The sequence below is a fragment of the Phascolarctos cinereus genome, unplaced genomic scaffold (assembly GCF_003287225.1).
Source record: "Phascolarctos cinereus isolate Bilbo 61053 unplaced genomic scaffold, phaCin_HiC Scaffold_4;HRSCAF=312, whole genome shotgun sequence".
Taxonomy (NCBI): domain Eukaryota; kingdom Metazoa; phylum Chordata; class Mammalia; order Diprotodontia; family Phascolarctidae; genus Phascolarctos; species Phascolarctos cinereus.
In genome coordinates, this window is record NW_027555847.1 from 368,440,041 (window position 1) to 368,453,676 (window position 13,636).

The 13,636-nt window shown below is 36.9% G+C and overlaps 1 pseudogene; it reads left to right on the forward strand.

Annotated features, from left to right (window-relative positions):
• The first annotated feature begins 6,555 nt into the window (after window positions 1-6,555).
• On the forward strand, window positions 6,556-7,863 carry LOC110215920 (S100P-binding protein-like; annotated as a pseudogene).
• The last annotated feature ends 5,773 nt before the right edge of the window (window positions 7,864-13,636 follow it).

Genomic DNA, 13,636 nt, shown 5'->3' on the forward strand with positions numbered 1-13,636 from the left:
ATCACTGGAGATCTTAAGAAAGAAGCTAGAAGATAACTTGTTTTGGATATTGTAGAGAAGATTCTTGTTTAAGCAGTGTTTGTACAAGGTAACACCTGAGGTCCTTTCTAACTGATTCCAGCTCATCTTTCTGTCCCCCTTATGTTTAGCACAGTGTCTTACAAATGGTAAATGTTTGCTAAATATTTAATGAATGAATGATTGAATGAACTCTTTATCTCAAATAATTTGAGGTAAGATAAAGAGATGTTAATCACTAGAGACATCCTTAGAAAAGTTTAAAAATATGATTATGATTATATGTGTTTCTTCTGTTTCCTGGATCATGCCTTTGGAGCTGTCTTTGTCCTTTAGTTCTACTCTACATGGATAAGGTCATCCATATCTGCCAGTCTCTTCTCTGTTGTTGTATGACAATGATAACAGAGATGACTGATCAGGTGGCAAATTACTTGGGAGATTGACATGGTGGCCCAGCTGTGCTGTGCTCACGTGCACTTAATCTCTTTAATGACATTCACAAAGACAGTCTCAGCTCGTTCCTCTCATCATCCTTGTGGGCCCATAAATCTTTTTGACTGTTTCAAATTACCAGCATGGGGGAAGGGGAAACGGGGATGCTTCTCTCAATCCAACATTGTAAAAATTTTGGACAGTTATCAGTTTTATATTTAGAGCCATACAGCCTCCTCCCTCACTCCAATAGTCATCCCTTCACAACACAACACAACTGCATATTTATGAATACTCAATACCAAACTACCTTTGGCTTAAGAAAATAATATAAATGGGTTAAATTATAAAATCACAAAATTTTGGCATTAAAAGGAAGCTAGGATATCCTCTGGTCCAGCCCGTAGCTAGACATAACAATGTCTTCTAGAAGATAACCAACAAGTAACCCAATAATCTCATACTCCTTCCTTCACAACATCTAGTTGATTTTCTAATTACTGAATAAGAAGATTGAACAATCACACTTAGGAAATAAGTGGAAGTTGGATGTCACTGAAGCCTTAGGCACACAAATGATCTCTTCTTCCAGCATCTTCACCATCTCATGTAATTATACATAATTATCTGATGTAATTCTCTAGTCAAATTTCTTCATTTTCAAGTTCTATTTATATCATGAGCTATGACCCTTGCAGGTGTCTCCCTTCTGTGACTCTTCCAGTGCTTACAGTGAAGGGGAGCCCACTTTCCCTCAAGGCATAATGTAACACATTAAACACTGTCTTGTTTCACTTTTTAGTTGCTCATTGGTGTTAGTGTTCCCTCTCAAACCTAGAGAGGAAAGGGCAGATGTGTTTGGCTTCTTTTTTATACCCAATAGTGCTAGCACAGTGCGAGACATATTCATAGCATTCAGCCCATACATTGAATATTATCAAAATAAAAGACATAATTTTTGTGGAATTTACAATCTAGGTATAATTCCTTAGACAAATCTATGAGATCATACTAGAGAGGCTTCAGAATCATCTTGGATAAACATGGCTACTGGTTCTTCTTCAGTCTCCTACTGACTATGCTGCCTTCAAGTGGCATGGCCCAGATATCCATGGACATTATTGAATCTAGGAGACAAGTTTCTTTCTTATTACATTACAGTTTGTCCTAGCCTTAGAGCCCAGGAAAACTAGATTTTGTGAGTCAGATTCTCCCGGTTGCCTTTCTGAATTGAGAAAAGTTTTCTTTTGGTTCTATAGGATTTAGGTTGTGGTAAAAGAAAACTTAGCTAAAATAGCTCTTGTCTTCCTGGCTTCCCATTTCTAACCCACAGTTTCTTCTCAGAAAAATGTACTGGTACTAATGAGTGATAGAAAAGGAAGACAGAAGAAGCTTCTCCAGCTTCTTCAACCCAGAGTGATTTTGTTTATCGGGATTTCCTAGATGTGGAGAATTGTGGCATCGCCTAGGGAGCCAGTTATTAGTTCTAGGATAAGAGAAAAAAAGTATATGAGGCTAATTTTCTGAGGTAGATTTTGTTTCAGTTTCAGAATAGTGTAATAGGAAGGGCACTGGACTAATGTTAGAGGACTTGTTATGAATCTTGACTTGGATATAGCTAACTGTATGACTTATGGGAAAGTTGCTTAACTTCTCTGAGCCTGGTGCTCCATCTATAAAATGGGGATTATAATACCTGCATGTTCTATTGCACAAGATTGATTATAGATCAAATGAAGTAATGCATAGAAAGTTAGGTACAAGTTATACCATGAATATACTAGAAATTTTTTCCTGGAAGAACTCCAGGTAGGGATAATGAGTCAAAAAGATAAGCTCACTTTCTTGAGATCATCCCTAAGGAAGTAACTCTGGTAATATGAGCCCAAAGTCATTGTGGGGCTCAGAGCCATAGGTTGTAAGTTAGATGAGATTTTTGACAACTTACAAAAAGAATCCCTCCTATAGTATATTTAACAAGATATTATTTAGCCTTTGCTACTTCTTTGCAGTTCCTCCAGGGACAGGACATTCCACTTTTGAATAGGTTAAATTGTGAGGAAGATCAACTTTCACTCACTGCTCCTGGTTCCTCCCTCTTTGGTCAAATAGAATGAGTCTCATCCCTCTTCCACCTACTGGTCCTTCAAATCCTCGGATATATGTCTCATCTAAGTCTTTCATCCAGACTGAACACTTGAGTTTCTTAAATAGATCTTCATGTAGGAAGATGTTAAGGTCCTTCCCTATCGTCTTGTGCTCTTCTGGAGGCTCTCTAGCTTATCAATATCCTTCTTGCAAATATGGCTTCTAGAATGGAGCACAGAATGTTTAAAAGGACAGTGTCAAGCACATATCTCTGAGGTACTTCATTGGATAGCTGTTTCCAAGTAGATATGGAATCATTAGTGTTGACTAGTCAGATCTACCTTTTTAAGCAGTTCTGCACTACTTGATCATATGATTGACTAACCTAGTCTGTGGCTGTCTGCATCCTATCCACAAGAGTAGGTTGCTTTATTAATGCTTTATAAAATTAAATGTTTTATAACAATACAAGTACATACTTAAAAAAGCAAATTCTGTAACAGATGTGGCTTAGTATGTTAAATTCTTTTTTGTTCTTTGTCTATTGAAATACTTGTGCTCTCTGATTGCTAATTACATAATAAACAATTATAAAATAATCAAACCATATCTATAGCATTGTCTGATGTATCATACTAATACCTTATTCCAAAAAGGCAATGAGGTTAGACTGGCATGACCTATTCTTAATTAAGCCATGCTGGTACTTTGTAATCACTATTTCCTTTCCTAGACACTTGCTAAGCATTTTTAAATAAATACATTATTTCCCCCAAGGACAGAAATCAGACTCACTGGCTTACAATTTGGATAGTCTATTCTCTTTTTTTCAATTGGGGTAACATTTAGCCTTCTATTCTGCAATTCTCTTTCTATTTCCTATGGTCTGTCAAAAATCACTGACAGTGGTTTAGCAATATATGCCAGTTATTTTAGTAGCTAGGAACATAATTCATCTGGGCTTGATGACTTGAACTCATCACAGGTAGCTAAGTGCTTTCTTACTCTCTTTGCTCACCTTGGACTTTCTGGGTATTCATTTTTGCTCTATCTTTTCCAATCCAAAGATCATTCTCTTTCACAAAGAAAGTAGAAGCAAATTATGAGCTAAGTAACTCCGCGTTCTCACTGTCATTTCTTATAACCACCTACCTCATCCACCCTAAATGTTGATCCTATTATTTCTTTTGATTTCTGCTTTTTCTCAGTATAGCTTAAAAACACAAAAGCTTTTTGTTTGGATTTGTTTTTTACTTTCTTGATTGTTTGCCTGGCTTTATCACATTCCTTAGTAATGACCTCTGGTTTCTGAGCACTTGTCTGATACTGACTCTCTGCTCAGTCATTGATCACAAGAAGATCATATATGCTCCCTGTCTGGTCTCCTTCACCTTGAATTTCAGGTTTGGTGCTTCCAGTTCTGAATGCTGCTTATGCCTCAGCCTGACATTTAGTCATAAAGAAGTGGAGATTTTCCCCAAAGTCTTATAAAAAATGGAACAGCATTGTGACATACTGTAGAGTTCACATTCACTCCTATTCTACTGAGTCCTGTGGCTCCCCAAAGAAACTAACTTGTAACCAGGGATTCAGGTGACCTGTTCTAGAAACCTCTGACCCAGTGATTACCAATGAGAATAAAGAACCAAATTGTATTCTGCTAAACATTAATATTTGGCTGATCATTTTAAACTATCATTAGATTATGTCAGTTTTATTAATTCCAACACCTTTGCATTGGCTCTACCATTCTACATAATTTCCAGTTGTTCTTTAATTTTACTACTGATAATTGCAAAGAAGAGTGGTATGGTGGAAAAGCCTGGTGGACCTGAAATCATGATATTAGATTCAGCTCTGGCTCTGACATGTACCAATGTGATCACAGGCAATTCACTTATCCACTTTGGTCATCAGTTTCTTCATCTGTAGAAAAGAAATAATAAGAATTGTACTTTCTATCCCATAAGTTTGTTATAGGAAAAAAAAAGGAATTTATAATCATAAAATGCTGTGTAAATGGTTCTTATATTGGGGAGGGAAGAGAAAGGAAGGAAATTAGCATTTATAAAACACTAGCAGCATGCTAGACACTGTATTAAGTGCTTTACAAATATTATCTCAGATTTGTAATGTATCAATGTGCAAGCATTTATTAAACATCTATGATGTGTCTGGCATATTTCTAGGTGTTGTCACAGATTTTCTTTTATTTATCCTTCTCTCTCTTTTTACCCTGTCTCTCTTTAAAAGTCAGTTTTGCTTCTGATGACTGCCTCCCTTAATCTGCCCTCTCTTTTATCCCTAAGCCCTTGCCTTACCTCCTTTCCCTCATACTTCCCCATTGAGTAAGACAGAGTTCCGTATACAACTGAGTGTATACACACACACACACACACACACAAACACACACACGCACACACACACACAGAGTCTTCTCTCTTGGAACAAATTCTGATGATAGTGAGATACAAATATTGCCCACTGCCTTACTGTCCTCATCTTCTTCTCCATTGTAAAAGCTCTTCCTAGCATGTCTTTTTTATGTAAGGTAATCTACCCCATTCTTCTTCTCCCTTCTCCCTTCTCCTAAAGCATCCCTCTTTCTCACCTCTTCATTTTTTGAGATCATGCCAACATAATCACCTCACACCACTGGTCTCTGTCTATGTAGACTCCTTCTAACTGTCCTAATATTGATAAAGTTCTTAGGAGTTATAAGTATTATCCTCCCATGTAGGAGTGTAAACATTTTAACCTTATTAAATCCCTTACGATTTCTCTTTCAAGTTTAGCTTTTTATGTTTCTCTTGATATTGTGTTTGAATGTCAATTCAATGTCTATTCAGCTCTGGTCTTTTATTTCATTAATTTTATTTCCTTAAATGTTCATTTCCCCCTGAAGGATTATATTAAGCTTTTCTGGGTAGATTATTCTGGGTTGTAATCTTAGTGCCTTTGTCTTCTTTAATATCATATTCCAAGCCCTCTGCTTTTTTAATGTGGAAGTGACTAAATCTTGTGTGATCCTGACTCTGCCTCCATGGTATCTGAATAGTTTCTTTTTGGCTATTTGAAATATTTTTTCCATGACCTGAGAGCTCTGGGATTTGGCTATAATATGCCTAGGAGTTTTCATGGATCTCTTTCAAGAGGTGATCTGTAGATTCTTTCAATTTCTATTTTACCCTCTGGATCAAAGATATGAGGGCAGTTTTTCTTTTGTAATCTCTTGAAATATGATATCTAGGCTCTGTTTTAGGTCATGTATCTCAAGGAATCTAAAAATTTTTAAATTATCTCTCCTCAATCTATTTTCCAGTCAGTTGTTTTTCTGATGAGATGTTTCCCATTTTCTTCTATTTTTTTCATTCTTTTGATTTTGCTTTATTTTTTCTTCATGTCTCATGAAATCATTAATCTCCATTTGCCCAATTGTGATTTTTAAGTAAATATTTTCTTCAGTGAGCTTTTGTACCTCTTTTTCTATTTGGCTAATTCCACTTTTAAATTAATTCTTGATCTCCCACTCTCATGTTGGTGTTGGCTCAGGGCCTGCCTTGTGGGTGGGCAGGGCTCAGGTGAGTGGTAAGATGGCGCCACAGCCTTTGTGAACCCAGCTTTTCTGCCCCAGCTTCATGAGGCTAGTCTGCCCTTCAGTACCTAGAAGAGTAATAATGGCCTCTGGTGTAATTCACAGTTTGAACTTTGAACAGGATACATTCCGTTGACCTCAGGTAGTAGAAGAACCGAACTTGATCTCTTGGCCTGTGACTTATTACTTAGTCCTAGTGCCCTGGGCCAGTGACTTGTCTTAGGGCCACCTTTAAGTAGATCTCTTACCACCTCTCACGTGTATAACCTGAAGTTGACTAGTTGTGCTTCCTTGGGAAGATGGGAGTCAGCTATTTTGACTCCGCCTGAAAGGAACACCCAGCAGGAGCTGAAACTTACTTCCAATTGGTCTCGTGGTAAAGGCAGAGATTGTTGATTGTTTCAATGCTTACACACAATATGACTTGCTCTCTAGAGTTCTCTGGTGGTTTTGATGTCTCAGGGTCTGAGCAGACTAAAATCTGTCCTACCTAAAAACCTCCTACTCTGTTCTACCTAAGAGCAGTGCTCCAGTCTCATCCTGGGGTAGATTTGGACAGGATGAAGATGGATTAGATGACTCCATACTGGAATTATCTGAAGGAGAAGAGGATGTCACTTTAATTACATTGAAGAAGAGATTCAGGAGCTCACTAAATGAACAGTCTCTGGGAGACTTATAAAAAGATGCAGGTGGGGAAACTGAGAAGTTGGGGAGCTATAGTTGTGCTTCATTTGACTCTCCCCTAGATACAAATGTACTTTGTAGCTTGGGACCCGGGACTAGACCAGCTAGTATCTATAAACTGCCTCAGATAAATACTCCAACTAGTCACGCACCCACTCCAACCAAATAACCTCATAGACATTTTGTACCAGAAAAAAAAATCTCTTGAAAATAACTGTTGTCCTGCCCTTTAATACAACAGTTTGTGATGGTATGCTTGTTCAAAGAAGATTGACTTTTCTTCCAAAGATGGATACAGTAATTCAGACTGAGAACTCCCTTCTTCCTGGAAAAAGACATGAATAAAGAAGATCATGGCCAAAATAACGTCAAACTTTGCGCTAAAGAAACCAGCTTCCCTTGATCTGACTGGGAAGGGTCCCACTCTCATAAATCTGGATCTCTGAAGGTGGCTCCTACAGTACATGTACCTCACTGTAAGGAGTCTACCCATGACTTCTCCCACCTTGGGATAGCCTTATAGACCAGAGGTGGCACTGTCATCAGGTAATGGTGGACACAAATTGAGTGACACATCTAGGTTTCCAACTTTCAGTCAACCAGACCAGTCAGTCTAGACAAGGATTCTGAGAAGGGCATGAGAGATTAGGCAAAGTCATTCTACTTTTACAAGCCAAAGGATTAAGATTAAGGCATTTTCTCAAATTGAGCTGGAACAGAAGAAACAACTTTATCTTAAGAATGTCATTGTTCACTTAAAAAACACTCTGGAATCTAACCAAGGTTCTTTAGATGAGTTATATGCTTTGATGGACCAAGTTGCTAATGTGGAATATCAAATGCAGAACCAATGGTAGCAGTACCCATCAGACCTCACCATGAGAAACTACCACCGATTCAGAGAGAAGCCCCTACAGAGCTACAAACTGACTTAGTGGGTGGACAGGAACCTGTAAAGCCATCATTGGTTCCAAGGCCTTGTGGGTCAGTTCTAGCACATGTCAGTTGTCTCATCCCCCATGAATGAAGAGCTTCTCTAAGGCACCCACTCCATCAATATTCAGAGCAATTTTTGTTTCTTTCTGTTTGCTTTGTAGGTTTCTGAGTAATTTTATTTTAATGAAGCTTTTTAAAGACCTTGCATATTTTGAGAGTGCCCATTCATGGAATTCATCAATTTTTAATGAGGTCCTTTTTGTCTTCTTTAGCCATAGTAAGGTAGTGTTATTGTGTATTTTTAAAATTCATTTTGGATCAAAGGCAGCTGTCTCTCAAGAGCCTGTATCTGGCTGAAACCCTCAGCCTTAAGCAGAGTGACCTCCTATCCTATAGAGCAGAAATTCACTTCTGATGTCTAGAAAAGACTTAGATCTTTTCAAAGGAGGCAAAACCAGCCTACAAGGAAGTATATATTAGCTTCAGTTACTCTGCAACAAACAGACTAGATTAGCTTTTTAATTTTTAAACTCAGAATACCTACCAGTATTTTGTGAGTAAACCCAGGGCAATTGAATTGAATAAAGTAAGGCAGAAGTTCTATGGAAAGGATATGATAGAACAGATGTACTAGCTTCTCCCCTCCCGTTGTGTACCTTCAAGATGCCATTGTCTTATGGATTTTCATTCCTCATTAAACAATTTCATTTTGCTCGCCTGTGTTTGCAGACTACCTGCACCTACATCCTGTGAGTAACTCTGGAATAATGCCTGATCAATATCTTTGGACTCTAGTTGCACCCCTCCCCCTTTTTAAAGACTTTTTCCTTTATTCCCTAATACAATAGCTACCATCTAAGGCTTATGATTGGAGCATTCCCATAATTTCCCTACTGTCTTGTGGAAGGACTCCTTGAAACCTTGACTGTATAAAACAGACTAGAAATGCAGATTGAAGGAATTGTCTAGTAGGTTTTTACCCTTTTCAACTTTAAATACAAACTGTCATGTTTATCTTGATTCCCTATCAAGTGTTAGCAGTGTGCACTAATGTCTTTGTTATTAACCCAGAGATATTTTCAGGGCCTGGTATGTCTGTTTGTCTGCCCTGGAAGAGAACTGGAGGTCCCCCCCCAGCAGTTATATAGCATTTCTCTGGTATACATAGACTCACTTTGGTGTTTTAAAAAGAGTTTGAGCCTTCCCTTGTCTATTCACTTATTAAGCATCTACTTTGTGTAAGACATACAAAGACAAGTTCCTCCTTGTGAAAAATAAAAATAAAGAATTCTTTTCTTTGGTGAATTTTTCTACCTCATTTACCATTTGGCAAATTCTGTTTTTTTAAGGTGTTATTTTCTTCATTTTTTTTCTTTTGTGCCTCCTTTACTGAGCTGTTTATTCTCTTTTCATAATTTTCTTGCATATTCTCATACTTTTTTTGTTTTATCTTTTAATTAATTAATTAATTTTTAGTTTTCAACATTCACTTTTGTAAGATTTTGAGTTTTACATTTTCTCACCCTCCAACTTCTTTCCTCCTCCCCAAGATGGCATATAATCTGATATAGGCTCTACATATACATTCATGTTAATCATGTTTTCCCATTGGTCATGATGTAAAGAACAATTAGAACTAATGGGAGGAACCATGAGAATGAAGCAATAAAACAAAGCAACAAAGGAAAAGGAGAGCAAATCGTATGCTTCCATCTGCATTCAGAGTCCATATTTCTTTCTTTGGGTATGGATAGCAATTTCCATCATGGATCTTTTGGAGTTGTCTTAGATTCTTACATTGCTGTGAAGAGCCAAGTCTATCAAAGTCAGTCATCCGATAATGTGGCTGTTACTGTGTACAATGTTCTCCTGGTTCTGCTCATTTCACCATGTATCAGTTCAGGTAAGTCTTTCCAAGTTTTTTTTTTGAAGTCTGCCTGCTCATTATTTCTTATAGCACAATAGTATTCCAATACATTTATATACTAAAACTTGTTCAGCAATTGATGGCCATCTCCTTAATTTCCAATTCTTTGCCATCACAAAAAGAGCTGCTATAAATATTTTTGACACGTGGGTCCTTTCCCCATTTTTATGATCTCCTTGGGGTACAGACCTAGAAGTGGTATTGCTGGGTTAAAGAGTATGCACAATTTTATAGCCTTTTGGGCATAGTTCCAAATTGCTCTCCAAAATGATTGGATCATTTCCCAACTCCACCAATAATGTATTAGTGTTCCAATTTTCCCACACCTTCACCAACATTTGTCATTGTCCTGTTTTCTCATGTTAGCCAGTCTGATAGGTATGATATGGTACCTCAGAGTCATTTTGATTTGCATTTCTCTGATCAATAGTGATTTAGAACATATTTTCATATGACTATAGATAGATCTGTTCATATTCTTTGACCATTTATCAATTGGAGAATGACTTGTATTCTTATAAATTTGACTCAGTTCTCTATATATTTTAGAAACAAGGCCTTCATCAGAGACACTGATCATGAAAATTCTTTCCCAGTTTTCTGCTTCTCTCCCAATCTTGGATGCACTGGCTTTATTTGTGCAAAAATTTTTCAATCTAATGTAATCATTTAATAAAATACTCTCTTTTTCCCCCAACTTTTCCTCTACTTCTCTTTTCTCTTTCTTTAGATCTTGTAGGAATTCTTGCTGAGGTAATGTCAAATTTGCATTTTTCTGTGAGATTTTGCTTATAGCTGTTTTCATACTGTTGTTTTCTTCTGATTTTGAGCCTTAATTTTCCCTGTCATAGCAGATTTTTATGGTCAGGTTTTCTTGTTCTTGTTCTTCTTCTTGTTCTCCTCCTCCTCCGCCTTCTCCTTCTTCTCCTTTTTCTTTCTTCTCTCATTTTTTCCAGTAAATTTCTTGAGTTTGAACTTTATGTTAATTTTGGGCTCTATTTACTGGTGTGTGTGTGTGTGTGTGTGTGTGTGTGTGTGTGTGTGTGTGTGTGTATGTGTGAGTGGGGGTCACTGTCCCAAATTTCATACTTTTTTGTGCTGCTATTTTCAGAGCTAGTTCTGGGGCTGTGTATGTTTTTGGTGCTTCCAGGGTGGTACAATCTGGGGATAAGTGTGGTCACTGTTCTTCTGGTCTTTGTTCTGGTCTAGATCCAGGAAGAACCCTTGCTCAAATGAAAGTGCTAGTGCTCTTGGCTCTAGAACTGTGACCAGGAACCTTGCTCCCTTGTGGCTGCAATTACTAGTGCTCCTCTCTGCCCTGGAACTGTAACCTATAACTGCATATGGGCAATGCAACATGATCCTGTGCCCAGTACCAGTTTAGGATCTCCTGTAATCTCTTTCTGACTAGTTGTATGACTCCCTTACCATGTCTGGACTGAGAGTTTCTGAAGCTGTTACTGCTGTTTTCTCAGTTGCTTACAAGGCCTGCTGCTGATGCCACAGCATATGTGCTCCTGGCCAGCCCCAGCCCTGGTGTCACAGATCTCTCCTTCTGACCTCCTAAATTGTCTTGGGCTGGAAAAAATATCTCACCCCAGCCTTTTGTTGGCTCTGCTTCTCTGGAAATCAATTTGATCTGTTATTTTAAAATTGTTTGGAGAGGAATGTTGAGAGAGTTCAGTTGAGTTGCTGCCTCTACTCCATCATCTTCCCAATCATATTTTAATGGCCAAATCTGATGTTTTTTTCCCTCAGTCCTCATCCTTCTTGACTTCTCTGCAGCCTTTGAAACTGATAATCTTCCTTCTCCTCCATACTCTCTCTTCTTTGGATTTTCAAGATACTGTTCTTTCTTGGTATTCCTAATAGTCAGACTGCTCTTTTTTCATTCTCCTTTGCTGAATCTTTGTTTAGGTCATGCCCACTAACTTTGAGTATCCCCCAAAGCTCTGTATTGGATCCTTTCCTCCCTCTATACCAGCTTGTTTGGTGATCTCATTAGGTCCCATGTTTTTGACTATTATCTCTATTCAGAAGATTTTTGGAATCTCGGAATCATCTAAATGGAGATGATAATTTGGAAGTATATCCCAAAAATTACTTAATTGTGCAGACCCTTTGAACCAACAATGCTCTTCTGTACTATAGAGATACACAACTGTCTGGAATCTTTCCTATTGTATGATACTAGAGACAAACTAACCAAATTTATTTCTAAGCTCATTTTCTTCAGTGTTCTAAAACGACTCTTTAGGTCTTCTCTTCTGCTCCCCTCCCCCATTATGTCTATGCAGATGGCATCCAGCCCTATTCTCTTGTGATTTTCAGTCTCACATTAGTCAGTTAATCAGAGTCAACAAAACTTTATTAAGCATTTGCTATATGCATAATACATACATTCACACACACATATGTGTTGCACTAATGCTAGAGAAACCAAAAAAGGCAAACACATGGTCTCTCTTCACAATGAACTCACAACATGCAAATAACTATGCACAATATAAATATATGCATCACATACACATGACATATATATAGTATTTTGTGCAATTGTATATATAGTATGTACAACTTGCAAACAACTGTACACACTAAATATGGTATATATATATATATATATATATATATATATATATATACACACATATATTTGTGTATATTCATGTATGTAAATACAGAGAATCCAAGAGGTGAAAATGAGGAAAAAAGTATTCCTAGTAGGAGGGAAAACCAGTGTATAGGTATAGTCAGTAGTCAACAGAGGATTTATAATATCTGGTGTTGCCAAAATTCTATTTGAATCTTAACTTCTTTCATGTTTATCTTTTTGTTATATTAGTTTTAAGTTTCAAAGAGGCCCAATAAAGGTCCTCAAATTATTACTTTGCTTTCTATTTCTTTCTCTAGTGCAATGTTTTCCTTTAGGTGTTTTGATTTTGGGTCATTTTGCGAATATATGTTTAGTATGGATGTGATTTCATTATCTATGTTGCCTTTAAATAGATTATGATTTCTCTGTTTATCTCTTTTAACCATGTTTATTTTGTTATTTCCTTGTTTGAGACTATGATTGCCATGTCATCAACATCATCATCATCATCATCATCATCATCATCTTCTTCTTCTTCTTCTGCTTCTTCTGGATTCACATAAAGCATAATAGATTCTATTCTAGTCCTACCCCTTAATTCTATGTAAATCTTTATGTTTTAAGTGTCCAGTTTTATAATGAATTCTACTACTCTCCTCCATTTTATGGTGAGTTCATCCTATTTATATTCATTGTTACAATAGTTCATTGTATTTTTCCTTTCATCATTTCCTATTATAATATTTTCCTTTTCCCTGACCCCAAATTTCTCCTTTTACAAAAAAAAAAAGAGGAAGTAGTAAAAGAAAGATACTGGTATAGTTATCTATAATTGGTATGGCCTGATACTAATCCTTTGCATTTTTTTTAAATGAAATTCAAATCTAACTTTCTGAATCTTACTCTTTTTTATTCTTTCCTCCTTCTTTTCTTTCTCTCTTCTTCCTCCTTTTTCCTTTCTTTCCATTCTATCTTCCTCCTTTCTTTCCTTTTTCCTTCCTTCTTTCTTTTAATCTTTCTCCTCTTTTCCTTTCTTTCTCTCTTTTCTTCCTTCTTTCTTTCCTTTCCTTTTTCTTTCTTTCATTTTAATCTCCCATTTACAATCTATACTTCTTAGTTGAAATTTGTTTTTCTTCTGACTATTCCAATTCTAATTTCTCTTAAATCTTCCTCTTCCTTATTCCTATCCCCACCAATTTCCGATGGATTTTAATATAATTCTATACTACATGCAGTGTGTGTGTGTGTGTGTGTGTGTGTGTGTGTGTGTGCATTCAACCTTCCTTGTCTCAGTTAATAGTGAAATAAATTCACTTGATTCATTTTCTTCCACCTCTACTTCCATGTTTCTTTC